Genomic DNA, 13,391 nt, shown 5'->3' with positions numbered 1-13,391 from the left:
AGAGGCGGGGGGGCGGAGGGGGGGTGAAGCTGCGGGTTGGCTCCGCGGAGTTCCGCGGGGGAGAGTTCAAGAATCCTCCACCTGGGACCCCGAAGTCTGAGATTCCTCCGGAGAGGAGAAAGAATGAAAAATAAAACAACAAACACCACCAGCAATATCCGCATCCATCCCTCCCGGTCGGCTCCCCACTGCTCAGGCCGCCTCTGGCTCCGGGTGGCGTCTGGGCCCCTAGCGTAGCAGCCGGGCGGGCCGGAAAGTTTGCGCAGCGCAGCGAGAGGGACTCTCCTTCCGTCTCTCCCGCTCTGCCCCCTTCTGCCCCGGAGGGGCGTTAGGTTCCTTCGGTTTTCCTTTCATATTCTAAAATAAATAAATAAACGCCCAGGCCCTGGGGAAATTTGAATAGTAACTCATTCAATAATCCAAATTATATGAGAGGGTCTAAGAAAAACTGGACAAGCCAACCACATACGCCCTCCGATCAAGGAGGGCACAGGAGTGAGAAGGCGACAGAGGAGGTCTCAGTCTCGCCCTGGGCGCGGGGAGAGAACTCTGGTCAGAGGTAATTATGTCACTGCGTTTTCTCGCCGTGACAGCCGAATAAACACGATCTCCAATAAACATCTCTAATGAGGGAGGAGGCCCGAGGATGACGGGGTTTGATTTATGACTGGAGGAGAAGGTCCACTTCCCACTGCGAAGCGGGCAACCTGCTTGCCGCCCAGCTCCGGAGAAAGGAAACCGCGGAGGAGAGAACCAAGGCCCAGGTAAGGCGCACGGCCGGTTGGCCACTTCCCTCACTCCCTTGCTTCTCAGGCAAGGTGGGCAGGGCCCCCCCGCCCCCCCGCTGGACAGTGATCCCAAGCACCTGTCACAGGTGCCCGAGATACAAACGTCCTCCGAAGGTGCCTCTCAAAGGTCTAGAGAGGGGGCGTCAGGGCACGAGTGGGAGTGAGGGGCGAGCCCCGGCCTGACGCAGAGACCTCCCCGGGCCAGCGCTCCTATGCCATGCCTAAGCCCGCTTCGGAGTCTGTGGCCGCTTGGAGCTGGACTTTCGGAAGTTTCGCTCCGCAGAACCACCAGGTAGCCTAAGTTTAGGGTTGTCCCTTCCCTGACGCACTTCGGAGAAACTTCTGGCGCCGGGCTTGGGCTGTCCCGAGGCAGGAGAGTGGCCTGGCGCTGCTCTCCCTGGCGCTCAGCGGCCAGCCTCCCCTGACGTCCACAAGCTTCCCACCGAGACAGCGAGCGCAGCGCCCGCGGTAACCAGAGCCCGCGTTCTAGCTCAGTGAGAATCGTTAATTATTAGGTCTTCCGAAGTGAAGCTCAAATCACACGCTGGGGCTTTAACGTGCTGCCCAGCTCTGCGGGCAGCATTCTTTCGTCCTCTGCTCCCTTCTGAGAAACGAACTCCCATCTCTAAGACTTTGTTTCGGTCCAGCCATCTACACTTTGCAACGGCTGGAAACTTTTGCAGCGCTCCGCCCGACCGGCGGCGGGGCGTTTCCACGCGCTCCGGGCGCTGGTGGGGACTTCGCGAGTGCTTGTCATGAACTGCGATTTGGGAGAGTTCTGGGTGCAAACTGCATCCCCTCCTGCATTTCTCACGGTTGCGAGCGGCTTCTGCAGACAGCAACAGCAGATCCCCATCTCCCACTCCCCGCCCCTCCCCCCCTCCCAGCTCAGCGCCCAACTAGAAGTCCACTCTGGGAACTGGAACATTTTCTACTACTTTTTGCAGAAAAGCACCCTCGGCAAAGCTAAGAATCCTTCTCTCCCCACCCCCACCGCCCGCCATGCTATCCCGCCCTCACTAACTCCACCTTTGTAATGCCTCCTTTTAAAAGCAAAAGTCAAGCCCCTGAGCTACTTGGAGGCAGCCTTGGATTTGGGAGCACCCATCGCGAGCAGCAGAGAGGCGGCGCGGGGCCCGAGCCGGACGCAGGCCGGAGCCTAGGCGGTTACCTGGGAGCGGAGGGCGGGGAGGCAGGTGAGCCTGGCGGCGCGGGTTCCCACACGTCTCACCGCCGCTCGGCAGGGGAAGTGGCAGATCTGACAGCCGCTTTCTACGCGAGGACCTGCCCCAGAGTTTAAATGTCAATGATAAGAAAAGAGGGTGCTCAGGCAGGCGCTAACTTTCCTTAATATCCATGCCAGCGCGGTCCTCATTGGCTGCCCAACCCGCGTGACGTCATGGCGGCTAGAGTTGGGCTCCGCTCCGCGCAGACTTGCGCCGGGGCCCGGCGGGAGCCTTCCCCTCCCCACCCCGAGTCGGGTTCGCTCTATGCCCTGCCTTGGCCTTCCAGAGTCCAGCACGTAACTACCCACGCCCAACCCGGCTCGGGTCCGCCCAGCCCTCATTTAGGGCGTAGTCAACCCCAAGGAAACCAGTCCTCCTGAGTGCTCTCTTCCTCCTCGCTGGTACGCGGGACCCTGCCACTAGGCTGGCCAGCTACCTTCCCAGGTGCCCATCCGGTCCCCTCCTCCGATCACCGAGGGAGTCACTTTATCTGAGGGACTTGGAGGCTGCGCCTGGGTTGAGAGGGGCCTCTGGCAGGAATGGTTTTCAGGAAGAGTTCGAGGAACGATGGGTACCCTGGTCTGGCCCTCGCGCTTGCAAAGTCACCAGCTGGGCACAGTCGAGGGCTCCGGGGAGAGGACCAGCGAGCCCTTACCCCAGGCTACGCCAAAGTCCTGGCCAAGCCAACTAGGTTCTTGTGAGGACGCTCCAAACAGCACCTGACTCGCCCCCTTGGGCTGAAAGACTCCAGTCACACAGAAAATATAGGTGATTTAATGAATCTTTGACTTGGTGGTTAACTGCTGACTTTGTGGCCTAGAGGAGGAAAATAGGAAAATGGCAGGTTCTGAAGTCCAGCTTCCCCTTCCAGGAGCCGAGAAAACAACAGAAATTGGGGCTAGGTGGGCTGTTTACCGAGCTGGCGATCTGCTTGTTTTCCCCTCACACCCGCCGGGGACTGGGAGAAGGTTTAGCAGAGCTGGGCTGGCTATCGTTGGAAGGGTACCTAGACCTGCATTGTCCTTCTTGCGTCCCCCTTCCCCCCAAATAGGGGAAGGGGCTTCTCAACGTTTAATCCCTTCCTGCTCCGCATCCATCCGGGTCTGGAACTAGGAAGTGACAGAGGTCCATCCTGGAGGGTAGGGGGCTCTTGACAAGGTGGCAGGAAGTGAAGTGGTGGGGTATGGAATGGCCTTCAGGCAGCTCCTGGGAAGGCCCAGTCCTGGTAGACCTGGGAGCAGGTGTGTGGGCAAAAGAGGAGGGGGAGGCCTAGGCCGGACGAGGCTTCCGGGGCCAGTTCCTCCGCACTTTGCTCAGGTGGGGGAGGAGAAGGGAGAGGGCTGCACTGAGGGTGCAGAGGCGAGAGAGGTGCTGCTCCCTCCCAGCACACCTGGACAGGTGTAGGACTTCACAACAGGTCGGAAGGCGGGTCCGGGTAGCACGTCTGCAGGCTCCTCCTGGCCAGACTTGATTTTATTATTTTTATTTTTTGCTCAGCCCTCCGAGACCCTGAGGGTAGAGCAAGGGGGAGGAGAATCGGAGCCAGCTGGCAGAGAGGTAGAAGCGTGGTGTTTTCTTATTTTAAAAACTTCCCCACACTTCTTCCCATCTCAGCCCTCTGCTCTTCCCGTGTCAGGGGCAACGAGCATCCATTCCCCTACTGGCCACTCTAATCTGGGGCAGGACCCTACCACTGTCCAGTCTCCCCAAACCAGACTCCGCTGGGGATTGGCTCTGGGAGGCGTTTATGGGTTTCTCTGCCGCCACCGGCCATGTCCTGTGACCTGGTTTCTTGGTAATCTCCTAGCTCCCCTCCAGGACCTGGTTCAGCCCCCGGCCCCGGATGGCCTGAGGTCTCCTCCGCTCCGTGCTCTGCCCTGGAGTCTGGACTGCGAGTAGGCCCGGAGCCTGAGTAGGCCTCCCTACTCTCTAGTTTCTGCCCCTTCTCGCTCCCCACCTACCCCCTCTATCCGGACCGGAGGCCGCCGGGAAGGCTGCTCCGGGCTTGTTTGGAGTCCAGGCCATTAAGTGTGCGCGGATCCCTGCAACCCAGCAGGGTGCTCGAGAGCGATGCTGGAAACGCCATGGTCCCCGCCTGCTTATCTGCCTGTCAATAAAGGGCGCGCTCGGGCCGCGCGGGAGCGGGGAGCGGTGGAGGCGAGGCCGGACCAGGCCCTTCTTCCGAGCTCCGGGCCAACGCCGAAGCCGCTCTCCATTTGCCCCCGGCACAGCAGGCAGGGCAGGAGGAGGCAAGGGAAGCCCGTGCTGGGGTCGCCACCAGGGAAGGCGCAAGTTGAGCCGCTGCCGGAACTCAGTACCCAGGGTCGTTTGTTACCAGAGAGAACTCTGGAGATCCTCCCAGAACCCAAGAGCCGGGGACTCCCCTTCCAGCCTGCGCGGGTCTTGTGGACGGCTCGGCCCAGCCCGGCCCCCTCGTGGTGCTCAGCCTGCGAGGCCCGGCCTCGACCCACCTAGGCAGAGGCTGCCTCTCTAGGCCGCACCTGGCAGAAGGGCACCGCCGGAGGCCCGGGGGCGTCATCGACGACTGGCAATCCGGGATGCAGAGTGAGACCAAAGGCGGGCTGTAGGTAGGGTGCAAAGGGCCAGAAACGGGAAAGAAATCACTTTTCTGCCAGGCTTCCCCTCCGCTCAGGCTAGCCCAGATTGAAATTCTCTGACACCCAGGGTAGTCCCAAGCCCTGATTCTCCACAGCAGTGAGTGAGCTTGGCAGCCGCCCGGTCTGCGGGGGCTCCTAGGTCAGCCCCGGCCTACCACTGCCCGAAGCCCCGTGACGCCACGTGGGGACTGATGGGGGTGAGGGGCCTGAAATAGGGGGTAGGGGTGGATGAAGGGAGTGAAAGGACCGATTAGAGGGCAAGGCTTGGGTGGAAGGACAGCGGGAGAGGGGACGATAGAGAGCCGTTTTGGCTTGAACTGTAGCTGAGATCTGTTGTTCTTGTCCAAGGTATGTTTCTCTCTCTCCTCTCTCGCTGTCTCTCTTTCTCTTTTCTCTCTCTCCCTCCCTCCCTCCCTCCTCCCCCCTCTCTCCTTAACTGCTTTATGCAAATAAAGCAGCTTTCAGATTGGGGGAGCCCCTATGTTGGATCTATGCTACAGGGTGGGTAGGAATTGATTTGGTATTTTTCTTTTCTGTGAGAATGGGCATTGAGTCATGCAACAATTGGAAAGTAGAAATGGATGTTTCCCCTTCAGTATTTTCATTTCATTTTACTAAGTTGGAGGATAATGCATCCTGTTTGTTAGCTTCTATTTTTTTTTTAAAAAAGTATTATTTTAAAATAATATAGTATGATTTAAAATTATTCCTGAATGGGTGCCAGTTTCTAAAGGGATTTAATAAAACTCTTCTGTATAAAGAGTAATAGACAAAGAGGCAAAAGTCCCTGACTAATTGAGAAAAAAAAAAAAAACAAACTTGTGTATATTGTATGTCATTTCAAATAGGTACATGAACCAGAAATCCATATATTATCTATTATCTCAGGAATTAAATTTACTGAGCAGCGCCTGTGGTTCTTGCCCTTTCTTCTCTCCCTACTCTTCCTCTCCTTTAAGTGACAGGTTTTTAAAACAAGATTTTGGTTTTAAGTAAAAACTGGAGAAATGTTTTGTAAATCTGGGTGTCAAAAAGGGAAATATTTAGCAAAGCTAATATTTGCTATCTCTTCACTCAGGTCTACAGAACTGCATAATGGCATGATTTATGCAGGAGTGTGGCTTCTCTGCTATTCAATTATTTTCCTGCTCTCATTCAAAGAAATACTTAGTTTCTTCTCTTTTCCGTCCATTCTACCCCATCATAAAGTTTTCTTGGACAATTGGGGAAATCTCCAAATCCTTCCAGTTTGCTTTCCCACTAAGGAACTCTCTATTGCAATCGATTCAAGAAAACTCTGCTTTTCCTCTCTTTCTAAACGTTTTCATGTTAAGTTAGTCTGTGGCACCATGTTTGATTTCTTTCTCTCCCTTGTCCGGGTGGAGACTGAGACATTAGCTGAATTCCCTGGGGGTGATTGGATGCAATTCGCTGAAAGTAGACAGGCACGTCCTGGATGTTAGAAATTCACTTTTTCTCAACGTGACAAGGCCGCCTTCGATCTACAATTGTATTTGAATGGGCAATGAGCGGAAAGATCTCTCATCATTAAGTCTGCTTCTACTTTAGCAAAATAACGAGAGCCTTCATTTGCACACAAATGCTCATAAAACTCGGATTCCCTGCAACTCTTTAATAAAAAGGGATAGCTTCATAATTTAAACTGGAGGTGAGAAGGCAGAGACAGAGAGAGTGAGAGAGAGAGAGAGAGAGAGATGGGGGGGTTTCAAAGACATCCCCTCCCTTCCCCCAAAAGATCCATGTGATGGAGTTGACTTTTTTTTTTTTACTTTAAATCTTAAATAAGATGTGAGTTGTAACAAGAGGATTGGCACTTACTCCGTGACCCTTATAATTGGATTAAATATAGACTGAGACGTACAAAAACACACCAAGATTGACACCTGCCAACTGGACTTCCTTATGATTGATTGTGATGCGTCGTGCTGGCAACAATAATGAAATAAATTGTACGGATAAAACAGCACATTTGTCATTTCCGTGCCATGAGTGAGGAAGTCAACGAGTTAGGCAAGCTGTTAGCTGACAGGCGCGAGCGGGAGGCAAGCTAAAGAGATAAATAAGGATTCCAGGCATTGACAGGACAAATTATAACTTGTCACAACCTTTTTAAATTCAGAAGTTTTCAATTAACATATATATTGCTGTTACATATAAGATAAGGGGGCACACACGTAAACACGCGGTGTGCAAGGACCCCCCAGGGCCAAGGGCTTAGGTGCCCAGGCCTCTCTGTCCGAGTTGTCAGGTGAGATCCGGAGCACCCCGTGGGCCACTGGTGCCTGGCCAGTCAGACGGCGCCACGGGACTAGGTAAGATGGGTGAGGACGTGTTAGGCCAAGGGGCAGCTTCTTGTTTTCCTTGGAACCACAAGTGGTGGCTCCAGCACCCTTTCTTCACAGAAGCAGAATTCCCAGCCCAAAGGAGAGCCTAGGCAAGGCCTGCGCCCAAGTCTGGCAGGACGAGCCTGGAGCTCTCAGCCTACCCATGTTACCACGAAGGGAGTAAGAGGTACAGGGCAGAGGCGCCCCCCTGTCACACTCCAAAGTCCCGCCTTCAGGAAAAAAATCTAAGCTCCTGGACTTGGAGTATCAGCAATGGCCATGTCCTGGGTCCAGGCCCAAGCCGGTGAACCCTGGTGTGGCCTGAGGACGCTCCCAGGATCTGGACGCCTCCTCTGATTGCCTGGCCCAGAGCTGCCCTGCAGGAGGTCAGAAAACCAGCTCTTTTCGTCCTACCCAGGAAGAGGAGCTGCTTTTCCCCCCCTTCATCCCTTGACTTGTGCACAGTTTCAGGGGCTCCTGGTTGGCCCATGGGTGGGGAAGAGCCGGCCAGCAGTTTCCAGGGCGGCTGAAGTGCCTGAACTCCCGATGGGGTTTCAAGTTAAGAGTGGTCGTGGGCTTTCTCAGGGAATCTAGTCTCTGTGGGTGGAGACCGATGTGGGTCAAGTTCCACCAGAGTTCGACAAGTGTATACGGGAGTGTAAACTCCTTCACCGTCTCCACCCCAAAGGAGGCTGATCTCTTAGTTTCAAAGCTTATCCCCACCCGCAAGCTAGAATCTGGGGTTTGAGGTGTCTCTTGGTATTCCGGGGGCCCGAGAGGCATGTTCGTCCAGGCCTCTCGCCAAACTCCACTTGGTACTTGAGAAAGTTGGCGGCGGGAAGTGAGTGTCCACAGGTCTGGGGCTGCTGGGCTGGAAGTGCGGCCTGTGCGGGAGAGTAGGGTTCAGAGCAGGGCCTCGTTCTCGTCCAGCCCAGCGACTCGAGGCGGTTGGAAGCGGGGCAGGTCCAGTTTCAGGCGGGCCGGGGAGGCCGGCCTGGGAGGGCGCGGCGCTTCTTCCCGAAGCCGTGGTCAGCCTTTGCTGCCTGGGCTCCGCTCCAGCCCGAGTCTCCGCGCGTGGGGCGCGCGAAGTCCGCGCCCTAGTCTTGCTTCTCGTGGGGGAAGAGCCCAATCCTGATGTCGAAGCCACAACCTGTCACCGAAATTTCTCTGAGAAAAAGCGCGTCAACCCCAAGCTCCAGCGTCCTAACCTCCCGGAGCTTGCCACCAAATTAAACACCGAGAAGCTCTGAATCTTTCAGAAGACGGAGCTGGACAAGAAGGGGAGGGAGGAAAAGGGAGGCAAAAAACAAGTTACGTGGAATTAGTTGGAAGCGGCCGCATTCCCCAGCGACCGCAGCCATTAACATTATAATCTCAAACGCCATTTTTTATGTAACACTATTGTTAGTAAATCAACTCCTCAGGTCCTCTGAGACGCTGACCCCTGGCAATTCAGTGAAAGTGTAATTATCTCCCCGAATCTTGGACAGATTTAAGAGATTACATTTCAACTAAATCTATATCAATGCTAATTCCCCCACCCCCTCCCCACCCCAGCCTGCAGGTGCTAGGCACGGGAAATGGCGTCAGGCCCCAGCAGAATGCTTCACAAAGAGAAGAGGGCTTGCTGCGTACAGGGCCAAAAGAAATGAAGCCCCACATAAAATTACACCTTTTTTTTTTTTTTTTTTTTTTTTTTTTTTGCTACAAAACCTGGTTCTTATATAGCAAAGTTAAACAAAGCAGCTATGCTAAATTAGCGTTACATAAAGGCGAGTTTAATGCTCGGTTACAGTCAACTGGTGTATCTCTGATGGCTAATTGTCTATCAAAATTAAAGAGAAAAGAACAAATGATTCGTTATAAGAAGGTGTTAAAAGCTTCAACAAAAGGACATTTCACAAATATAATATCGGCAGCTCGGGGATTGCCCGCGGGGTTGTTCAGGCCTCGGCCCTGCGCAGCTATGAAAAGTGGGGTGCGGGGTGCTATTTGCCTGGTAAGAGCTCATTTCCTCCCAAATGATTATAATAAAAACCCGAGAAGCGATATTAGTGTAAAGATCGGGATTAGTCCTAATAGGCGCGATGGACGTGGGCTTCAAAGGCGACCCCTACTCCCTCTGCCTGGGCTGGGGGCGGAGGGCTCTTTTGCCATGCCGCGAGGACATCACATCCAAATCGCCACTGCCTCACGTTCAGGGACAACAGGGAGCGAGCACGGGTCTGAGGGTAGTTTCGACAAAGGAAAGCAGGCTCCACTGGTCCAGGCTCTTCCCTGCCTTCTCCCGGCTGGAAGAAGATGGACCCGGGCTCTCTGAGGGATCTCGGAGGCGCGGGCACCGTCCAGCACGTGCCTTTCTGACGCATGGCGCTGGCCTCCGGGGACGCAGGCTGCTGTAGCCAGCCCACCCTCTAAGGCTGGGGAGGATGCAGAATATAATACGACGGCCCCCTTCCCCAAGGCGACACCAGATCTACATCTCCAGGCATATTTGTTGTTCAAAGTTAATTAAACCTGAAAGCAACCAAAATACGCGCGCCAGGCGCACGGAGGCCAATTCCGGACTCTGGTAGCAGGCACGCAGCGCCAGAGAAGCGGCGAGGACCGCCGGGGCTCGCTCACTCCGTCGGAGTCTCTGTAAGAGACTCTGAGGCTGGGGAATAAAAGCCGAAACCAAATCACGCAGCAAGAGCAACAAACCGTCTGGAAAATGGACCCACGGAGCCGCAAGAATGTATTTTTTTTTTTTATCTTTGACAACTTGTGTCCTAAAGAAAGTGTATTGAAGATAATTGAAATGATTACAATTCATTGCTGCCTGACTTTGAATATGAACAGTCACATAATGACATCCCGCCATACAACAACAGTTTAATTTCCATTATCCGACTTCGGAATCCTCGAGCCAGCCGCCGGGGCAACGCGGCGCTAATGCAGAAATCTTGGCTCCTGACTACATTATTCATTTCGGGGACGTGGGGGTGGGATAGGGGTGGGGAATGGGTTTGTTCCCTCCTCCTCGAAACTTGTTCTGAGAATTCCAGGGACCAGTGGACACGGAGGAGCCGACAGCCGAGACAATCGCTGTCAAAGGGCCACTTTGCCCGACGGGGCTGCGGGCGACGGGCGCGGCTGTCTTGTCCCGAGGGTTCTCAGACCCGCAGCTCCCACCCTAGGCGGCCCGGCTCTAGGGAGGGCCTAGGCTGGGGCACCCTCGCCAGGTTGCCCTCTCGGGGACAGCTGCCCATCTCTCTTCCTTTCCCCTTCCTTTCGAGCCCTCGCGTCCTTCGGCTTCTGAGCTCCCAGGTTGGCGCGCAAGGGAGGGCGGGGCCGGTTCCGGGAGCGCCCTCGCGGATTTGGAAGTCGCTTCGAACTTGAACTTGTCCCAGCCTCCCCGCTACCGCCCTACACCCCGAAAACCCAGGGAAAGAGCGATGAGAACCAGGGGTTTGGGCACCGCTGAGACGCTGGCGCTCACCTTGGGGCGCGGCCTCTGGGCTTGGTGCCCGGGGGTGGGGGGCGGGGAAGGGCACGGGGCCTAGGCTTACGCAGTGCGCAAGCGCCGCTCGGCCCCGCCGCCCCCTACCCAGGCACCGGGTGCCGGGGACAGACCCTACGCCCCTCTCCAGGAAACTACCGCCTCTAAAAAAAAAAAAAAAAAAAAAAAAAAAGACCATCTGGTAATTGTCTTTCTTTAGATCTTCCCTTAATTATGCTTTTAATTAAAGATGGTTCAAGGCACCGGACCACATGAAGGGCAGTAATTACAAATTACATTACAAACCCGACAGATGTAGCAGGATCTGCTGGGAAAAAGGTACCGGAATAAAAATTTGACTAAACTTTGGGATAAATTAATCGGCGGCTTGGAGAACAGAAGCACAGTTCTGATTATGTAGGCTCCAGCCAGGATTTAAGTTTTGTGTCATGATTGTTTTCATATTTCTTTGACGTCTATTGATTTGGAGGCAGCTGCAAGCCTTTGTCACAGGAGAGAAGAGCAGTCACAATATATTAGCTTGATGGCATAACTCGAACCGGAGAGGCGAGGGGAGCCGGAGTGACGGGGGCGCACGTGACCCTGCCCGGGGCCTCCCAGCCCAACCCTTACATTAACTTGTTCTAACAGGAATGATGGAGAATTACTCCTAATGGTCAGAAGGTGCTTTTCTGTCGAGAACGCGGGCCACACGAGTTGCGCGGCTGTGGCCGGGCGGGCGGAGGTGTCTCCGCGCCCCGGGCCGCCTCCTCCTCCTCGTTGGCCGCAGTTCCCTCATCGCTTGAGTCCAGGCCGGGCTCGGTGGCGGCTTCAGGTCCGGTTTCTGGACTCCCAGCTCCGCACCCACGTCGGGGGGCGCCGGGAAGGGAGAGGTTCCCTGTCCCAGGATTGACCCCGAGGAGCCAGGCCAAGTCCCTGCTTCGGCCTTCCCTGGGAGAGGGGGTGTGTGTGAGGAGTGGACCTCTTGCAGGCAGCGTCGGAGCTGGAGGACCTGGGTGGGGAAGGCGACCGCCAGACGAGTGCCCGAAGTGACCTGGCCAGCGCGGCCGCCCGCTCGCCCGCCGCTGGCGCGGCGCGTACAGAAGCGTGACGCAGATTGTGAAAACAGAAGGGAGGGAGTTGGGTCATTTCCTTCGCTAATCATCATCCCCGCCTGCTCCTTCCTCCACCCCCATCCCGTCCCTGCCGCCTCCCAGCTTCGAACACGCTTCCACGCCAGAATCTGACTCACTTTGGGCCAGTGGCTGCACTTAATGGAAAACATATACGTGCCCATCACTCACTTGTGTATTTACAGCGCGGGTGCAGCGCCCCGGGGAACACGCTTGACAATTAAACACGCCCACTCACGGCTTTCTTTTGCCCACAGGCTCTCAGCAATTGATACAACCCTAATTTTGGCACAAAATCGTGCTAAAGCACCTGCCATAGAGGAACGTTCACCGGAAAGGTGTGTTATCCACGCCTGATCTAAACGAAGAGAACAGGACTGTGGATGGAGAAGACCCCGCGGCCTGACACCTTTTTTTCGCTCCCTGGAAAGGAAAGTTTTCTTTTTGATTCGTCCTCTCACTATGTTTCTCTTTTCCTTGGCGGTACAGTTTGAGAGGAATGTAAATATTTTGACTAGACCTCTGCAGGGGCCTTTTAAACACCAGGAGCGATCATCTCTGGAATACTGTAGTTCATAGTTTCAAAACTTGAATGTGCAGACTTTGTCTTGTTGAGGAAACCCATACAACCGGTGGCGACCACATAGCTCCCTATTCGTGTAAGGAAGTATTCCTTAGTGATCGTCCAAGTTTTAAGGACTTCTTTCTGTTGCCACTGCTTTCCAGATGTTTACAGGGAAGGAATATCAATCTAACAGGCATTTGCTGGGGTTGTGGCAAAATCAAATTTCACCGTGCTTCACTTTTACCTCTTCTGTCTTTCCTCCTGTGGGACATGTACATGAAGTGTGCAAAACTAGAAATCATATTTGAAAAAATTAAAATCCTATTTAGCTCTTCTGTGTATTTGAAGTGGGGATTTCTCTCTTTTCCTGTTTCAATATTTAATACAAAGCAGATATGTTGAAACAATGCAAAGTTAGAAAACTAAAATAAGGAGGAAACTAATGCTAGGTTTCCCTAGTTTCTGTATGTAATACAAATAATAGAATTTTTTTTCCTCCAAAATGAAGCAAACACTGCCATGAGGCATACACATCGCTAAATGTGTTTTTTTTTTTTAAAGTATATATATATATATATATATATATATATATATATATACACCAAACATTCTACAATATTGATGCACCTATGATTGCATAGTCTAAAAATATTTCTAAACACAGTTATGGTATAAAAACATTGATTTCAACTCTGTTTTTGTTGTTATTAAAGTAGTAATATCTTATTCTTGATTTTTACGTACCGTCACTGTTAATGTCAGTTGTGGTCATTTTAGGGCCTGGATGTTCTAGGAAAACCATGTATAATGTCCTCATTTCTTTATCCCATTCTCCTGTAGTGTAATGAATATTTTACATAAAACATTTTGGGCATCCTTAAGTACTTTTTTAAATTAAATACTCCATGTTTGTGACAGGTAAGGCTGAACATTTTTATTTTGTTTAGAGCAAATTCATTTTAATGAAATAAAGCATAATATTGAGAATTTAAAACAGTCCTATACAGTGCCCACAAACACGTTTCAAAGCAGAATAAAGAAAATGTCGTTAGAACTGCCCATAACAGTGCTTGTGATCCTAATTTGCGTGTGTTTGTGTGTATAGGAAATCTGAGTTTTTCAGTTACTGTTATTCTGTTATTTTATTCTACGTTTCTATCAAAATACTCACCTATGCTCCATCTTCCCATAGCTTATGAGTGTACATGAATTTCAATAAATATAAATTACTGCTT

At 53.0% G+C, this 13,391-nt stretch overlaps 1 long non-coding RNA gene across 1 annotated transcript; it reads left to right on the top strand.

Annotated features, from left to right (window-relative positions):
- Window positions 1-14: 14 nt before the first annotated feature.
- LOC144612946 (uncharacterized) lies at window positions 15-12,708 on the top strand. The gene is made up of 2 exons (XR_013550169.1): window positions 15-764; window positions 11,849-12,708. It is a non-coding gene; the product is annotated as an uncharacterized LOC144612946 (long non-coding RNA).
- Window positions 12,709-13,391: the final 683 nt, after the last annotated feature.

This window comes from Panthera onca, chromosome D1 (assembly GCF_046562875.1).
Source record: "Panthera onca isolate mPanOnc1 chromosome D1, mPanOnc1 haplotype 2, whole genome shotgun sequence".
Lineage (NCBI taxonomy): Eukaryota > Metazoa > Chordata > Mammalia > Carnivora > Felidae > Panthera > Panthera onca.
This window is presented reverse-complemented; position numbering and strand designations above follow the sequence as displayed.